Source organism: Calonectris borealis, chromosome 9 (genome assembly GCF_964195595.1).
Source record: "Calonectris borealis chromosome 9, bCalBor7.hap1.2, whole genome shotgun sequence".
In the NCBI taxonomy this organism is placed as follows: Eukaryota; Metazoa; Chordata; class Aves; order Procellariiformes; family Procellariidae; genus Calonectris; species Calonectris borealis.
In genome coordinates, this window is record NC_134320.1 from 16,798,575 (window position 1) to 16,815,989 (window position 17,415).

At 49.5% G+C, this 17,415-nt stretch overlaps 1 protein-coding gene across 3 annotated transcripts in view; it reads right to left on the minus strand.

Annotated features, from left to right (window-relative positions):
* IL1RAP (interleukin 1 receptor accessory protein) overlaps positions 1–16,785 on the minus strand; it is a 49,920-nt gene extending 33,135 nt beyond the window's left edge. Inside the window, exon 1 of one of the 3 annotated variants that reach the window (XM_075157096.1) lies at positions 16,712–16,775. The gene's annotated coding sequence lies outside the window, so the exon portion shown is untranslated. Of the gene's footprint in view, positions 1–16,350; positions 16,554–16,711 lie in introns of those variants that run through there. The other 2 variants (XM_075157098.1, XM_075157097.1) reach the window with 2 other exon arrangements.
* Between the last annotated feature and the right edge of the window lie 630 nt (positions 16,786–17,415).

The window sequence follows — 17,415 nt, forward strand, 5'->3', positions numbered from 1 at the left end:
GAGATAAATGTACACTGCCAGAGTTTTACTTGCTGCCCGCTCCGGTATCTGGCATTCGGCTCTCAGAGCTGCTCACACACTAGAATTAAATTTCCCTGTGTTTCTAGGTTTTCCAGGATGCAACTTATAAGCTGTTAGTCACAAAAGCTGACATTTACTAGATGCTCTCATTAACGGGGCGAAGGTTGCGTTTGATATTCCTGGGTGCTGTCAGATCACAAAGGGAGAAGAGATGGTTAAAAGGCTGAACTTCATCAAAGCACCTCAGTTCCGCCGGGCAGATGCGGTAATGAGCATGGTGATACTGTCAGGAGCACACTCATGAGAGGACAGGGAATCTGCTCCATCAGGGTGTGCTAAAAAGGTGGGGAGAGAAGCCACAGAGCTCACTTAAACATGTCCCTCATAAACCTGTCTATAATATTTGCATTAGGCAGAAGGGCTTGGAGCATAAGTAGAGAGCACCTAAGATCGCACATATTGCGGAGATTAACAAGAACGGGATGTGTGAACTGTACTACTCAAAATCCAGCAGCAGATATTGAATCCTTCCCTTTCAGTGCTGGCATCTGAAAAGCCTTTGTACGATGCTTCTCCTCTGCTGGGCCCATCTCTAAGAGACAAAGGAAATCCGGAGCAAGCCTGCTCTTCCCAGCACGGCCCACGCAAAGGGCTGCAGACTGCCTCGGAAGCCATAAGGCCCTCAGAAACCGGCAAGAAGTTGGAAAGAAAGTGAGTTTTCTTCCCTGGGGTCCAGCTGAGAGGGCTGGTTGTCCCCTACCTCCTTCATCCAAACTGAAATGCCAGCTGCTAATCAAACCCTTCTCTATTGCCATCTACAGCTCCCAATGTCACTTAAGAAGACTCTGTAGGGAGGAAACAAAATTAAGAACTCCTCCCCTCTGGAAATGCTGAGGAAAGATAAAACATCTTTACGCCATCAGATTAGGCAGACAGAACCAATGCTGCACTTTTGGTGAGAATTTAGGAACTTTTGGGAATTCAGATACTGGAAGAGAAGGAGTGTAAACAGTGGGAGGACTCATTTCCATAATAAATATCCCTCATGGTTCCCTCTCCATTGTCATTAGATAAATGCACAACGTGTCCTAACTCACCCTTACTTTCCAGTGATTCTCTCCTACATTTTGCACAAATCAGACTGAATTTAGCCCTGAAGCAAGCACGGACAACTACTGACTTCGGATGAGTTTTTCTCGTTTAGATCAAGGCCATTTACGTGGCCTGAGGCCAAAATAAACTACTACATTTCACTCAGTGATACATGAACTCTGCAGCGAGCTAATATTTACATCTATTAACTATGCTCATAGGAACATGCTCCTTTCAACTGTCTCCAAGAGCCACCAGGTCTCTGTTCCCACGAGCAAGGTATCTAAGATTTCCATGCTCTCCCTGCTAGCAGCAAAATTCTGCGTTTATAGCTGGGTAGAGCAAGAAGCCCTGCACAGCGTGACTTACTTCTGGTTCATTCCAGGCTCTCCAGAGATCTTATCAGCGGAGACAGACGGACACAGAGCCTGTCAAGATTGCAGCAATTTCTCCATTACAGGAATGGGACTCAGATGACCACAGCCCTGGCTGCTCTCACACCATACAAAATACAAGGGGCCGTGGAAGGCAGGTGCACAGAGTCGAGGGCTGGTCAAGGGGAGTCATCACAACCTCCTGGATGCCCTGACCACGCCAGCATTTGCCAGCTGAGATGAAGGAAAAGGATTCTCCCCCTTTGCTAAAGAAATGGAGAGCTTGCACACACATTGAAGGAGCGGACTGTAAGGCAGGATAGTTTCTGCAGTCCAGCTCCGTCCCTGTGGCATATGATTATTCCAAAAAATTCAGTGTCACAGGATCTGATGGTTCGTACTACCAACACAGCACAGGGACCAATTCTTACGTACTAGTGCTGCTAGCACTGTGATGCTTTGCTTTAAATGGCCTGAAATCTGTGACATGCCCCAAAGAGAAAGGTCTTCCCACAACAGTCCTGTGGTCACACAATATCGTCATCTCCCCCCATTTCAGGGAGAATAACGTGATTCTGCCAGTGACACCAGAAAAAAAGCATTGCACCCATTCAGTCGCAGAGAGAGGGTGGGTTTTGCAATGCCCCAAGAACGTGATGCCACAGGATTACAACCCACCCCGGTCTTGCCAGGAACTGAAGAGTTTTCTCAGCCTTTTCCAGCAACCTGCTTCTTTGTTTCGTGACATCAGAAAGCATGTTGCCATTTTGCCTGTATATGATGCAATTCAAGTGGTGTCTGATTAATTTCTTGCACAATTTGGCATCGCTGCACTGAAACAGCAGCATCTCTGGCTGCAACCGAAGGAGCCAGGGGTCAGAGAGTGCAAACCCCAGGCTGCAGCGGAGGGGTTCACCCAACCGCGTCCACCCAAAAAGGTCACAGACCTCACCGAGTTGTGGTGAATGGAGTTAAATCCAGTTGGCGGCCGGTCACGAGCGGTGTTCCCCGGGGCTCAGTTTTGGGGCCGGTCCTGTTCAATATCTTTAGCAACGATCTGGATGAGGGGATCGAGTGCTCCCTCAGTAAGTTTGCAGGTGACACTAAATCGGGCGGGGGTGTTGATCTGCTTGAGGGTAGGAAGGCTCTGCAGAGGGACCTGGACAGGCTGGATCGATGGGCCGAGGCCAACTGTATGAGGTTCAACAAGGCCAAGTGCCGGGTCCTGCACTTCGGCCACAACAACCCCAGGCAACGCTACAGGCTTGGGGAAGAGTGGCTGGAAAGCTGCCCGGAGGAAAAGGACCTGGGGGTGCTGGTTGACAGCCGGCTGAACATGAGCTGGCAGTGTGCCCAGGTGGCCCAGAAGGCCAACGGCATCCTGGCCTGTACCAGAAATAGTGTGGCCAGCAGGAGCAGGGAGGTGATCGTGCCCCTGGACTCGGCACTGGTGAGGCCACACCTCGAATCCTGTGTTCAGTTTTGGGTCCCTCACTACAAGAAGGACATGGAGGTGCTGGAGCGTGTCCAGAGAAGGGCAACGAAGCTGGTGAAGGGCCTGGAGCACAAGTCTTGTGAGGAGCGGCTGAGGGAACTGGGGTTGTTTAGCCTGGAGAAGAGGAGGCTGAGGGGAGACCTCATCGCGCTCTACAGCTACCTGAAAGGAGGTTGTAGCGAGGTGGGGGTTGGTCTCTTCTCCCAAGTAACAAGCGATAGGACAAGAGGAAATGGCCTCAAGTTGCGCCAAGGGAGGTTTAGACTGGACGTTAGGAGAAATTTCTTTACTGAAAGAGTGGTCAGGCCTTGGAACAGGCTGCCCAGGGAAGTGGCGGAGTCACCATCCCTGGAGGTATTTAAAAGACGTGTAGATGAGGCCCTTAGGGACATGGTTTAGTGGGCCTGGTGGTGTTGCATTGACGTTGGACTCGATGATCTCAGAGGTCTTTTCCAACCTTAATGATTCTATTTAACAAAAAAAAAAAAGCAAACACTAAAGGGAGCCAGGAATAAAATCAGTGAGCAGGAGAGCATACCAGCTCAGAAGTCACACCACAGCTAGAAAGCAGGCAATCAGAGCAGCCAGAAGAAGGCTGGAGAGCTCTGATACATCCTCAGCGCTCCAGGAAATTCTCACGAGACCAATATACCCTGAGGTGTTCTTAATGTCTCCATAAATTAACATTTTAATAATAATAATTCATAGAGCGGTTGGAGAAAACAATCCATCACTGCTGTTGCTAGAATATTTTTTTAAGAAACTTGGAATGTTCATTTTGTTTCAAACAAGAAATTGTTTCCTTTTCGTTCCTGAGCATTTTCCTCTTCAAACTTTCACCTTCTGTCTACTGGGGAGCAAAGAAAAGCGGGATGGGGGGAAACACAGTCATGGAAGCGTCTCCTGTTCTTAAAAGCAGAGGCGGTGGAAAGGTTTGGTTTTTCATTTGACACTGGCCAGAAGTAGCCTTTATGTCAGAAAAAATATTAATATTTTCATATAAAACACCTTTTAATAAAACAACCTTCCCAAACAGACCTAGGCAAGGAATCATTCACTCCTGCCTTTAGCAGCATGGACCCCGCAAAGCCTACGCGCTTTCCAAACGATTACAAAACCCAAGACAGATGTCAAATAATTAACGAAGAGAACTGCACTCAAAGTAACTACTGTACACCTATTCTCAAAGACACTGTACCAATAATACAGAACAATGCTGCATTTTCCAAGCAAACGCCTTTGTCCCTCCTAACCACAGGCACCTAGGGAGAGCTGACAGGTTTTTTGCTTTTCACTGGGAAGTCACACTATGGCATGCAGAACAAAAGCACCCTTCAAAACCTTGCCACTAAGTGCTCTGGCTGAAAGGGCATTTAAAATAAAGCAGTTTCAGAAAGAGGAAAAAAATAACACCGGACAGAACAGGTTTTTACATATTATTTTCTTTCTCTAATTCTGTCCCAAGCCCCTCTGAGTCAAAAGCATTCGACAGCGCAAGACTGGCCCCAGGAAAAGGGATGCAGATACAGGAAGGCTAGCAAAAACCAGGGTGGGCTAGCTTAGGAAATGCTTTGCTTCTACGCCATGTGGACTCGGGGCTGAAGGCTGATGGGCTGCAGAGCAGGGCTGGTGCTCAGGAGAGGGGCACAGCTCCTCTGCTCTCACATCACTGCGTGCCCACGAGCCCTGGGTCCCTGCACCGTCACGCAGCAGCATTGGAGAAGGCTGCTCGATGAGTTTGCTGGGTTTTCTTATGGGGAAAATAAATGTACAGTCCAAGTAAATTCAAAGAATCCAAAAGGTAGACAAAGGGCAGCCTGCAAAAGCAGCTGCAGAAAAGTAATAGCAAAAACACTAATGGAAAGTGGGAAAAGGCCCTTCAGCCCTCCAGGAAACACTTTTGCTTTTCAGTATGTGCAGGAGTCAGTCAGACAAAGGAGGGAATTACTGTAGCATAAACCATCTTGGTGCCACTTAGCCGGGATTTGCGCAGCGTCTCTCTGACCCTGCCTCTCCTCCGGAGGCCATTTGGGCACTGCACGGCACTGCCCTTTGCTTCGGCACCAGCGTTTCCACTCGTGCCCCTGCCCAAAGCAGAGCCACTCCTGCAGCGAGCTGGCCAGTCCTCCTGAGCAACCTAACGTTACACTGAAATCTCTGGAGACGTGGGTAGAAAGACAAGCGATGGGTTTCGGAAGTCCAGCCTTTTCTCCCTAGGAGGAATTAGCATGTTCAGTAAAATTCTCCTTCCCAGACAGCTTCCAGGAACAGAACGGGGAGGAAACCGGCAGCAATTTGATGAGGAACGCCATAAGCAGCTCAGTGCACCTTCCCTGCTCTCCTGCATGCCACGCCACACTCATCACTTCAAACACAGGCACACTGACCAACAAAGGGCCCCCAACGCTCTCCTCAGAAAAACATTCACATCCCTCCTAAGCCCAATTTGTCTTGGCAGCAGCTCCCTAGCAGCCAGGCACACTTCGGCAGGAATCAGCCAGGGCTGAAACCTGGACCGCAATCAGGGATACCGCAGAAGCCGTAAGCGCGACCCAATCAGCACATCGAATGGTGACACATCCAAGGCAGGGACCTGCGAGATTGATGCTGAAGTCTCACTTTTCTTGGGGTAGCTGCACTCGCCAGGCTATTACTTGCCTGACAACAGAGTGGGCTGAAAGGATTTTGTCCTAGAATGTTTCTATTATAAAAGCAATTTATGTCATTAAAACCAAAGGAAACATTTAGATTTGAGCAGACTCAAACTTTGTCACTAGCTAGAATCACAGCAAATATTAAACACTTGCTTTTGCAGAAGGGAAAAAAAAAAATTAAACTAGTGGGAGTCAGATGGAAAGCTGCCCTGGTGAGAGGTCTCCCCCATCACTAGCACAAATCATCTTCTGCCTTCCTTGGCCAGAGCTGGCCACTATCACACAGGACCTGGAAGCACTGGCGAGCTACGGTGCTCACACACAGCTTTACACCCAGGTCTACCGAGTACCCAGAGGAGAGAAAAACAAAACAAAACAACAAACCCCAAGAAAACCTGGAAACAATCTTCTCAGTCAGTGGCTCAGCCAGCTCTTCGCCAGCTGAGGACATGACACCAGGCATCCAAAGTGGCCCCATTGCCCGTCACCCACCGCTGCCTCTCCCTGGCCTCCTGCATTGCACATCCAGGCCAAGGGCTGCAGTCTGCTGGCTTTTTACTAATTACTTTTTACTAAATCCCCAACACGGGAATGAACAAACCCAGCAGTGTGTCACTCCAGGGGTCATCCCGGGAGGTGGTCCCAAGCTATTTCTCCTTCAACACGGCAGCACAAACTGCAGGAGCAAGGCTGACCTTCAAAGAGCACCAAGAGCTCCCATGGGCAGGGCAGGCAGCAGCCCCACCTCGAGCTCAGAGGCTTGGGGAAAAGCGGGGAGACGTTCATTAACGGTGAGTCATTTTTGGGAGCTACCTTGGTATTACAAGATTTGCCTCTGCCAGTTCGAGTGTTTGGGACATGGAGGCGATTGCCAGGCAGGGAATTTGTAATCCGCTATTGGCATTTAGATACCATCTCCTGGCATCCTTTTGGCTCAACAAATTTAACACTAATAATCTGAATTCAGAGGAAGAAGCTATTTTCCCCCCCCTCTCAAGAGAAAAGAAAAAAAGTGCAATCTAGACATGTGGAGAGAAGCGTGAGGGGCTTGAAAAATACATCTGAAGAAAGTCAGTATCCCCTCCTTCCCTTTTCAGTTCTCCTGGGGTCCTCCCAGGGCTTGGCAAAGCAGAAATGCTACAGATCTTGCACACTGCTCTGCTGGAGCCCAGGGTGCCGCTGATTATATTCCGGCAGCTGTTTAGCAGGCAGAGCATGCTGCATTTCATACATTTAAAATAAACTAGTTCAATAATCTGTCACCTCTCTGAAATATATGCACACCTGGACAAGACAAATAAACAGCTGGGACTATCACTGAGAGATCTGTGGAGTGGGCTGAAGAACGGCAAGTTGAGCCACAGCTATGAAATCAAACAGCACGGATTACAAATGCATACACACTGGCCACTGAGCAGTTCAAACACCAATCTACAAGATAGTCTATTTTTTAAGTCTGAATAGGCAGGGAATGAAAAGCTTCCAACAGAGTTTCAAAGAGAGCTGAGACCTTCCATGAAGCCAGACACAATGCTTCTATTTTGGACAGCGATGTTAGAGTGAAAGGAGAGCTCTGAGAAATACCCACATATTGCGCTACCAGAAAGTAAAATGACAAACTAATCTTTGCACAGAAAAAAAGAAATCCACCACCAACATGGCTCAAAGACCTCAGGATACTTAAGGAATCCAGAGTGAGATTCCCTCCTCACTGGAAGAGTCCCAATTAGCTCTCATGGAGCACCTGGAGACATCTGAGAACAAGCATTTAATTTATACATTCTGCCTCCTGACCTTCTTCACGGCTTTTAGATGTAAGCGACTCCACTGCCCTCCTTAAGGGGTTATTCCACTGTCCCTGTGGGCATAGCAGCATGTCCACATTGTGCAACAGATTGCACAGCAGCGTCCCCAAGCTAGCTCGGCCCAAGTCTCTAAATCCAGAGAATACAATGCAGACTCAAGCAGGTTTATCAGCTCGGCTTACCGTCTTTCACAGGACCTGCCTGGGACTCTTGAAGCCCAGAGCAGCTTTCCCAGGAGAGGAGCCTCCTCACAAGCCCAGCCTGGCACAGCAAGCATTCTGCAGCCCCACCGCATGTCCCCACTGTCACAAAAGGGGCTGCACCCAGCTCTGCTGAGCGCTAGCAATGGGCTCTCAGACTCAAAAAATGCTCCGAGAGTTTCTTTTCTTAAGTTCAAGCCCTTGCTGCCAGCTACATACCTGCTCTTTCACTTCATCTCCTCCCCTTATAGCCCTCAGTGCTTGCAGACCAGATTCCCAGGATGGCTGCTCTATATTCAGCCAACATCTTCCCCTTCTTGTTCCCCCAGAGAAGGACACAGCAGGCAAAAAGCCTCCAAGCACTGCCATGCTCCAGAGCACAACATCACTGTGTTTCACTCCCCTTTCCAAGCATCTCTTTTACTGTGCCGTTGCCACAAAATCCCCAGGCAGATTGCAATGTCTCCAGCACCGCTAGCAGGTTTACCCATGCTGCTGCCAGTGGTGAAGACCTGATCTCCAACTCTCCCTGCGGCATAAAAAGAAGATTTCCTCAAGTGACTCCGGGTATTCTGGGATGAGCAACATATTCCAGGGTAAAAGCAAGTCAGATGAGCGTTTCTTTTTCAAGTTTGGGCCACACAGTCTTTCCAAACCTGGCACTTATATTAACCATGTTAAATTAATCGCATTTGGCCTTATGAGAAGAAGCAAAAAAGAATAAGACGTGAAGATGCTTCATTCCCTCTCCCCCAGCTCAGAGAGGCTGCTCTGCAAGTGTGCTTTACACATTAATCCACAGCAAAATTTAAAGCAATAGAAAAAGGAACAGCAAAGGCACTGAAAGCCCAGGAGCTACCTGCCTCTCCCAGGAGAGCCCTCCACTTACAAGCAGTTCTCCTGAGGTCCTTCCAGTGCTCCCACGGGCCTCCACGTTCCCAACCCACCCACTTGGTCCTCCTGGTGACTATCAGAGCAACTTTCTTCTGCATGTCTGCCCCTTCCTGGTCAGCACAGTACAGCTGCGTTCTGCAAAGGGGACTAGAAAAATCTGTGTACAGACAGAAACAGAGGAGGAAAAGACAAACAGAACAAGACAATCCTTCCCATGCCACGTGTATCACATTTGCTCCCCATTTCCTGGGGAAATGCTCTAACATTTCCTTCTGCAAATATTAGGTTGTACTATCACAGGGAACTTGCTTGGGCTCTGCCTGCACTGACCCCATCAGTGCAGCTCTAAATTCAACCTTCAAACAACAGCACCCTGAATTTTCAAGCCCAGGAGCCTCCTGCGAGAAGGTCTGCTCTGTGACCCACAGCACCTACACAGTGGGAAGGCTGAGAGGGAGCTGCAGGCAGCAGTATGCTTTGATTGTCATCAATATTAATTATTTGGGGAGAATATGATTGATCTCACGAGGGCAATGAATTCATTTCTCCAGCTGAATGACAAACAAAAGGCAATATATGCGCTGCTGACATTTCCAAAGGCTACAAGGAGCAGCGACAGAAGGAAATACCGCTATGTGTTAAAACCCTGCTGCAAAGGACCAAAAATTTGAAAAGTCTCCAAAATTTTCATTTTTGAGCACTTTCAATGCCAGGAAGCAGATGCCTTCATATTCTCAAATCTGCACCGACCCTAGCCCTGGGCTGGCTCACCTCTTTGCATTGAGAGGAAGCAATCACTGAGTGTCTTTGGAAAGTTGGGCTGAGTCTCCTTGTTGCTCTTTGACACTTCTTGTCAACAACTACAGAGTCATTACACGTGGCAGACAAGGAGGAAAAAAGCTTAGCAAGGGGAAAACATTGCCTTCCTGGGTAGCCACAACCCAGGGCTATTCAGCAGGGCTGAAATGTCAAGATGCAGCTCCCCCGTGCAAAGGGAGAAGAAGGAGGACACAATAAGCCTGGAGAAAAGCATTCCCACCTCTCCATGGCCTCAGGTCAGGGGTGTCTGTGTGTGCACAACCTCCCAAGGAGCCAGAATTAAACAGAGTCTCCCTAAAGTTCACACAGCAACACAAGAGAGAACAAGGAAGGTGGAAAAAGGTAAATGCAGTGAGGCTGAAGCTATTTTTGCAGGACGGAAGACGGGGAAAGACAACGCAGACTATGGGGATGTTAGTCCAGCGGAGTCTGAGTTTTGGAACGTCTTTCAGTCACCCCAACACATCAGCCCTGTCCGGCTCAACTGCAACCAGCACAGTTTGCTAGAGCAACACATTTTGTGCCGGTTCAAAGAGGCTGGGTGCCCTACAAGCCCTGCACAGCCTGCCAGCGTTATCACGCTGGGCAGCAACACATGCACCCTCCTCCCATTATCCGGATCCCTCCTTATAAACAAGGGCTGGGAGGTGTCTGTGCTTGAGGGAAGAGGGGGGAGGCTGCCATTTCTCAACAGAAGAAATCCAATTATTTGTATTAGAGTGAATTTGTACGGCTCTTACTGTCAAAATAAGTATTTTCTACAGATCCCAGAGCTTTGAATCAACAGATTGCTGATAAATTTATGTAGGTGGGGCCCTATGGGTTACTATGATGGGATGGAGGTGAGGTTGTTTTACTTTTGGTTCCTTGTGAGATTTGCTTTTTGCAATAGGGCTAACCTCAGGAAAAAAAAAATAACTAGAAAAAGCTCCTGCCCCTGCCATTTACTATGCTCCTGTAAGTCTCTAAGGTTGAAGATTTTAAAACAGTCTACTAGTTTAGGGTAGCGGTATGAGTTTCTGGTTAATCTACATGAAACCTGCAGAGGCAACAATCACCAACTGTAGTGCACGAAAAACTGTAGTGCCTCCCTGATAATCAGGCATCAGAGAGTTTATAAACGGCTGTCCCCTGAACCGAGCGCATTAGTAGAGGCTTCTGAAATCTGTGCCTCTGTTTCCCCAGCCACTTTTATAACAGCCTCTCCCCACCACGCACCACAGCTGTGCATCTTAATGTCTCTAAAGTGCTTAGAGATGCCGAGATGAAAGATAACAGATGAGTGCAAAGTATAGATTAATTCCCTGAGCTCAGCAGTCACTGGAGCTGATGGGGCTAAATGTACCACATACCCACCATGGAAAACTTGGGTTCTGAGCCTGTCTTAAATAGTAACTACTTAAGCAGCAGTTCCCTTGGAACAAGTCATTTTGGGACTGGTTGGCTGGGCACATGGAGCCCCAGCAGGCAGGAAACACAGAAATGCAATATACTACTATGAAAAATAGATGTTTTTTCCAGAATAAGGTCTCAAACCTGTTCCTATAGAATTTGGTAGTGGGTTTTCAACTCATTTCAGTAGCAATATGAGAGAGCTGTTCAGGTTTTAGCAATCAGCACATTAAGCACATGGCGAAACACAATTTGAAAAGCTATTTCCGTTTCTGTTTGTTTTTTAAATGATTAAAAATCCAGTTTAAATATTGCAAGGAAAACTTTAAATTGAGTAAGACAAGTTTTGGCTTCCTTCCGAGTAGAAGGCAAACCCCAAAACGCTACTGAAAATCTAACAGATGGGAGTTATTTTTCACTCTTTAAAAATTTCATTCCCTTGCACTGAGATTAACTGTAATTAGCTCCTTATTTACATCTAGGACAAAAGGTAAAATGATAAAGAAAGGCAACTATAACCACAAATCACAGGCAGAAAAAGGCAAAAATTCCCTCCGAGAAGAAAACGTCATGTCTTTCTCACCAAGCAGCATAATTGTTATAAATATATAGTTAAACAGCTCCACAGCATCCTGTCAGCACTAAGGATAAACATTTAGGTCACAGTTTTGCAAGCTTTTACACACAAGTTGATCGAATAGATAAGAATCATCCCCCAAACATCTGAAAATATCACATCCCTATGAGCGGACAGGATCAGGCCTAAGGGAGTCAAGATATTTCATTACACTTTTATTTCAGTCATGCAAGGGATTAAGCAAAACCAGGAGGAAAAACAAAACAAAACCAAAAACCACACAGCAGCTTTTCCAGTTAGAGAGACAGGTATTAAAACTTACTTTTTCTTTTTTTTTTTTTTTTTCCTTTTTTTAAAGTCCTCTGCTAATTCTAGTAACACCACGCCTTAGTAAAGCTGAAGAGGCTTCTAAAGTGTTTGTGCGAGTGTATGATTCATGTTGTATCTTTGCCTTTCAGTCACACAACAAAACTGTCCGAGGAGCTTCATGCCCAGCTAACGACAAGCCTTTTACCGTGGTACTTCCAGGCTGCAACGCAGAGCTCCCACTTTGTGCCCGGACAACCCGCTGACCCACGGCCACGCTGGCTGAAGCCAAGGGCCAGAGCCGAAGCTGCAAGAGTTAAATAGTAAAGCTTGCCCACCCATGCCTAAGCGAGCTGTTAGCAATAAAGAAGAGTAAGCGGGCTTGAGGGCATGTTATGCCCTCAAATGTTTCTGCATCGACTGCATACTCTTCCATGCCAGCTCAGGGATCCCAACACCCATGATGGACATGGGATGCGAGCGCATGACCATCCAGTTCTCCTTCCAGGCATGATAATACAGTCTCCTTCTGTGGACATCTAGAGAGCTAGCAGCTGTTGATGACCCTGCTCTGGGTGGCATTTCCAAGGTAATGGCTCTCTGGCACCTCCCTGGTGTTCCCAGGAGAAGGAGCCACCTACCACTCTCCTGACTCAGCCCAGGATTCACAGCAATCTCTTATTCTCTGCCCCAAACAGAGCTTTTAAGTTAACGGTCCCTTTTTGTTAACACATGTAAATCTAAAAAGACTCCATAAGAATCAACGTTTTTCATATAAATATTTAGGGAGTTGGACTCAATGATCCTTATGGGTCCCTTCCAACTCGAGATATTCTATGATTCTATGAAATATGGAGTTGGCAGATAACAAAGGAGAGAGAGAAGTAGAAGGAAAGAAAGAAGGAAAGAAAGCAAGCAGGTCCAGCCGCGACACCAGGGACCGTGACTCCATTCACCACAAAAGTTAAGGACCAGTATAATTCTCCGCATTTTAGTCACACGAGAAAGTGAAGCTCTCATGCTCTCACACTCTTTCCTTCTCTTTTCCTAACACTCTCAGAGACTTCTATCTTCAGACAGTTATCCTTGCAGTAATTTTCTTAAAATTGTAATTGGATAATCATCCAGACTCAGGGGAAACCTGTGTCAGAGGAATTCCTGGGGATATAGCCCCCATTTGATGAAACAGAGTTGCTAAATCATAAAGGACTGACTAAAGATACAATTCTTCACTTGTAGTAGAAATCCTGCTTTACCAGCAACAATTTTTAAGGAACCCTGTAACAAAATATATACGTTTGTGCATTCATATGCCTGTATTTTATTTTCTGTCAAATAAGACTTTGAATTTATGAATATCATGATCTGTGCATGTGTCTCATTGGGACCTCTGAGGCTGAAGGTAGCAAGCACGTTGGCTAAGGCTGAAATTCCCAAAAGCGTAGGCACCATTTGAACTAATTTCCCCAAATCAGTTTCCTTCTTGCACTCTCTCTGAGCGTACATGTGGCTCAGTCGCATGCAAAAGCCCTACACGTAACAACACTGCGGCTGAGAAACGTTGAGATTAGCCTTCTGCCTTGCGAAAACATTTTGGGGGGGGGAAGGGAAATCCTAAAATACCTCCCAAAAGAAGAAGCTGTTTTGTTCCAGTTTAGCAGTGACCAAATCTCAGCCATACATTTTGCTGATGGCAGAGCAGAACAAAGCGGTTACAGACCGTGGAGGGAAAGAAACCCACCTGCACGTGGGCCCCCCAGCTACACCCAGGCTGCAGAGCTGGCGCGAGAGAGGGGGTCAGCTCAAGCGTGGCAAAGACGACAGCCAGCTTTGCCTTCCTTCTGCTCTGCATCTGGCCCACCTCGCGCAGCCGGAGGAGCACCAACTCTTACCCGCTGGGTACAGAGATGCTATCGGCCAGGCTGCATCAGCCTGGCAGCGCAGAGAAGACAGCTCTTGGTTCTGCTTATGGGGACAGCAAAATCCGTGAGCTGTGTCAAGAGAAAGGCAAGGAAGAAGGAGGAGAGCAGGCAATGTCTGAACTGTGAGCTCCACTGTAGAAAGTGTTTCAGTTCCCAGATAATGTGGCGCTGTTCACAGATTTCAGTTTATATAGGCTTTTCCATATATCTATTTTTATTCCCGAAGCATTCCTTGTTGCTGCATGATGAAAAGAAAGACCGGACAGCATGGATGCTCACAGATATGCGTTCACAGATATGAATGCGTTCCCATGCTGGTTATAATCTTCCTAACTGTCCACCTTGCTAATGCAACCTGTGCTCCGAGAGCCAAGCTGGGACACCTCCTCTCCCACACCACCAGCTGAAAGGGTTATCTTCGTGGCAAGTTTTTGCAAGTCAGTGTCTTGCTGAAATGGGAGGACATTTGACAACAGTGGGGGACCCATGGCAGATGGGGAAAGGAATACGAATCATGTGCCTGCCAAAATAACCAACATAAAAATCCAAACATAAGTGAGAAGAAGGAATAAAAGAACATGTTCTGGCCTCTTATTCTGAAGGAGTGAAATGCTTCTTCCCTGATGCTGGCATCTGGCACATGCAGGTATTGAAGGAATAAAGCTGGAACAAGCTCTCTCTGCCTCCTCCTTCCTATATGCGTATTTCAGAGCATAAAATTACAGCACTGGGGCCAGCAAGGAGACATTCCCCATCCCTCCATGTACGCAGGCACCAACCAACCTCCTGCTACACTGCTCTCGCAACCCTCTGAGGTCTCTCTCTTACCTATGTGTTCCTGTGAGGCACTCTGGGGTAGCACTGCCTGACCCAGGGTATGAGCCTGCTCAAGCCTGGACCAGTGCAGTACTCATCCCTGCTGCACACTGTGCAGGATGTGCAGAGTCCCAAAGGTCTGGAAGGAGAGAGCCCTGAGGTGTTCAGACACAAGCTTTCCTTCACGGACTCTGGAGGGACCAGGCATGGGCAGACTTGAGCAACCACAGCTCTTCCTATGTAATACACAGACACTTTGAACTCAAGCTACATCCAGAGACATGGAAAGAAAGTCACAGGGCTGCGTGCGTGTAGACCTGCCCTCTGCCTTGCACAGAGGCAGTGTGTTAGAAACTTAACCTCTCACCCCACGGCTCTCTGCTTCACCTCCATGCAGCATCTCCCATCTTCCCAGCTCAATGTTTCCTGATCATTTCGGTACCCTGCCCACTTCCACCATCCCAAGTCCTCACAGCCTTACTCTCCGCATCCTGCATTATTCTGCATCCTTAACTGCTCCTTCAGAGAAGGTGTTCCCAGTGACAGGAACAACTCCACACCTACTTCAAGAGCTTAATCCTCTCTGCTTGTCCTTCCCTGCTTACCACAGCCAGGCAGGCAATCAGAGCAGAAAGCAGGACCCTTCCCAGCACCGAGCCCTCCCACCAGAAAGCCCTTGGGCTGGAGTGATGCTCTCCATACAAACAGGAGAGGCTTTTCCTGCAATGAACACAGGACAGCAAGTAAATCTTCCGGAGCTGCCAAAAGCAACCTGTTATAAATGGCCCTCTAAGTTATGAGATACGGACTCTCCACAGCACAGTTAATAAATAATACCCCACAATCCTTCTGCGTATGGAAGTGTAAGTTCAGTGACAGTTCTTCTTATCCAAGAGGGACCTCAGTTAAAAATGGAGTGTCAGGAAAATAGTCTGTTTAATTACATAGCAAATATTTTTTTAAAAAAGATAAGGAGCTTGTTGCAATCTCCAAAATCCAGAAGTAAAACGCCTTTCCTAGGAAAACAAAACTAAATGCATGGAACAAAAGCCATCATTTTATAAGAAAAGAAGATCTGTAAAAGAAAACAGAATTTTATCCGAGCATTATAACCAGCTGTTCACAAAGCAGAGGCTAAGATGGAAAGAGAGAGCATGCATGCGAGAGTGTATTTATAATCCAGTTTGCAGCAACATCCTCAGGCCCTGCGATCAGGATGCCGTTGTGCCAAGCACAGTACAGACACACTTCGAGAAACCAGCCCAGGCTGAGGAACAAGCACTGCCACTGTAATGAAGGGAAATGACACTGGCACAGAAAAGGGCCACCTGAAGCACTAGAGCCCTGACAGTCTTTCCCCCCCCCCCCCCTTCCTTTTCAGGAAAGCATTCCCACCATCCAGCTTCCATCCAGATACCCCCCAAAATGCTTTGCATAAGGGGGCTGCTGTCCCCAACAAACACATAGCAAAAGGCATCTTGCTGCCAGCATCTCATCGCTTTCAGGCTGTTTTCTTGGACATGTCTCTTCCACTTTATTTTCCTGCTGCGGCTTAAGTCTGATCCCTTCCTCTCCCCCCCTTCCATTTCAAAGATCTGTTTGACAGCAGAAGAGAACAGGTATCAGAGGCTCACGCATTTGCAATGCAGATGAAAATCAAAGTTGCATCCATCAGTGCACGTAGCGCTCCAGCTAGGAATATCCAAATTCCCCTGGCCCAAAGGAGGGAATTTAAGCAAAGCACTCCGCATTTCGTGTACCGGAGGCACGGCCAGCCCGGCTGCAGAAGCGGCGGAGACACGAATCTCCGGTCCTGCAGCTGGCTCAGACTTGCCTTCACACCGGCTGCGTCCTTTACCGAGGGGCAGCGGGGGCTCCCCCGGCCCCGGCGGCAGCACAGGCGCCCGCTCGCCTCCTCCGTCCCTCGCTCCCGTTACCCCCAGCCCGGCGGAGCCGGACGCGGCCGCGCACGTTCGCTCTCACCGTGCAGAGGCTTCTCCGTCCGGGGGACGCCCCGCGCTGCTGCCGCGACGCCGGGAAGGCTCCTCGGGCTCTCCCGAGCGTCCCTTCTCCGTTCTTTCCTTTTTTAAGCCGCCGGCCGACGAGCGGGGGCTGCTGCCTGCTGCGCGCCGCCGCCGCCCGCCCGCCCCCGCGCACCGCCGGGGCTGGACGCCGCCTCCTCCGCCAGAAACTTTCCCTCCGAGTGCGGGGAAGTTCACGGCCGGGGCGGGCCAGACCCTCCCCGCCCCCGTCCCGGCGCGCCGCGGGGCCGCGCCTCCCTCCCGCCGCCCACGCCTACAGAAACACGCGCGTACCCCTCCCAGCCCCACGCCCCGGGGCTCACCTGAGAACGCGGAGGGCGCGCGCGGCCACGTCCCGCGCGCCGCACTCTTCTCCTCCTCCTCCTCCTCCTCCTCCTCTTCCCCGGCCCGCGCCCCCCGGCGCCGCCCCGCCCCGCGCTCACCGGCCGCCCCTTTCCCCGCCGGCTGCGCTCCTTAACGCCCACGGGGAGGGTTCCCCCGTCTCCGCCCCCGCCCCCCCGCGCCCCGCGCCGGGGGGGTCACTCCGGGGAACAGGCAGCAGCCGGGGTGGGGGGGGAATTCGAGCCGACGGGCGGTGAGTGAGCAAAGGCGGGTTTGTAACGCGGAAGGCAGCGGAAGGCTGCCGCGATGTCCCTCTCGCAGTTTGCGGGGTCCTGCTGGGAGGAGGCGGGCTCCGCGGCCGTGCGCGGGCCACGGCTCCCTCTCCTGGCCTGAGCTGTCCTGCCGGCTCCAAGCTGCTGGCGGTGGAGGGGCGGGCGGGCAGGCGGGCAGGCAGCTGCCTGAAGTCAGCGCCCCGTCCCCCGGGCGGCCGAGGGACATCGGGAGCCTTTGGAGCCAGCCCGCTGCCTGTTTCGGTAAAGCGGGCTGGCGTGCACAGCCCTAACGCTGCTGCAGCCCCCTCCGCTCTTTGCGGGTCGCTTGTCCCCCGGGAAAGCCAAGTTTCCCCTTCTCCCCCGTGTGCTGGGAGGGAAGGGCTCGTTGGCGAGAGCCGTGGCACGGCGCAGCA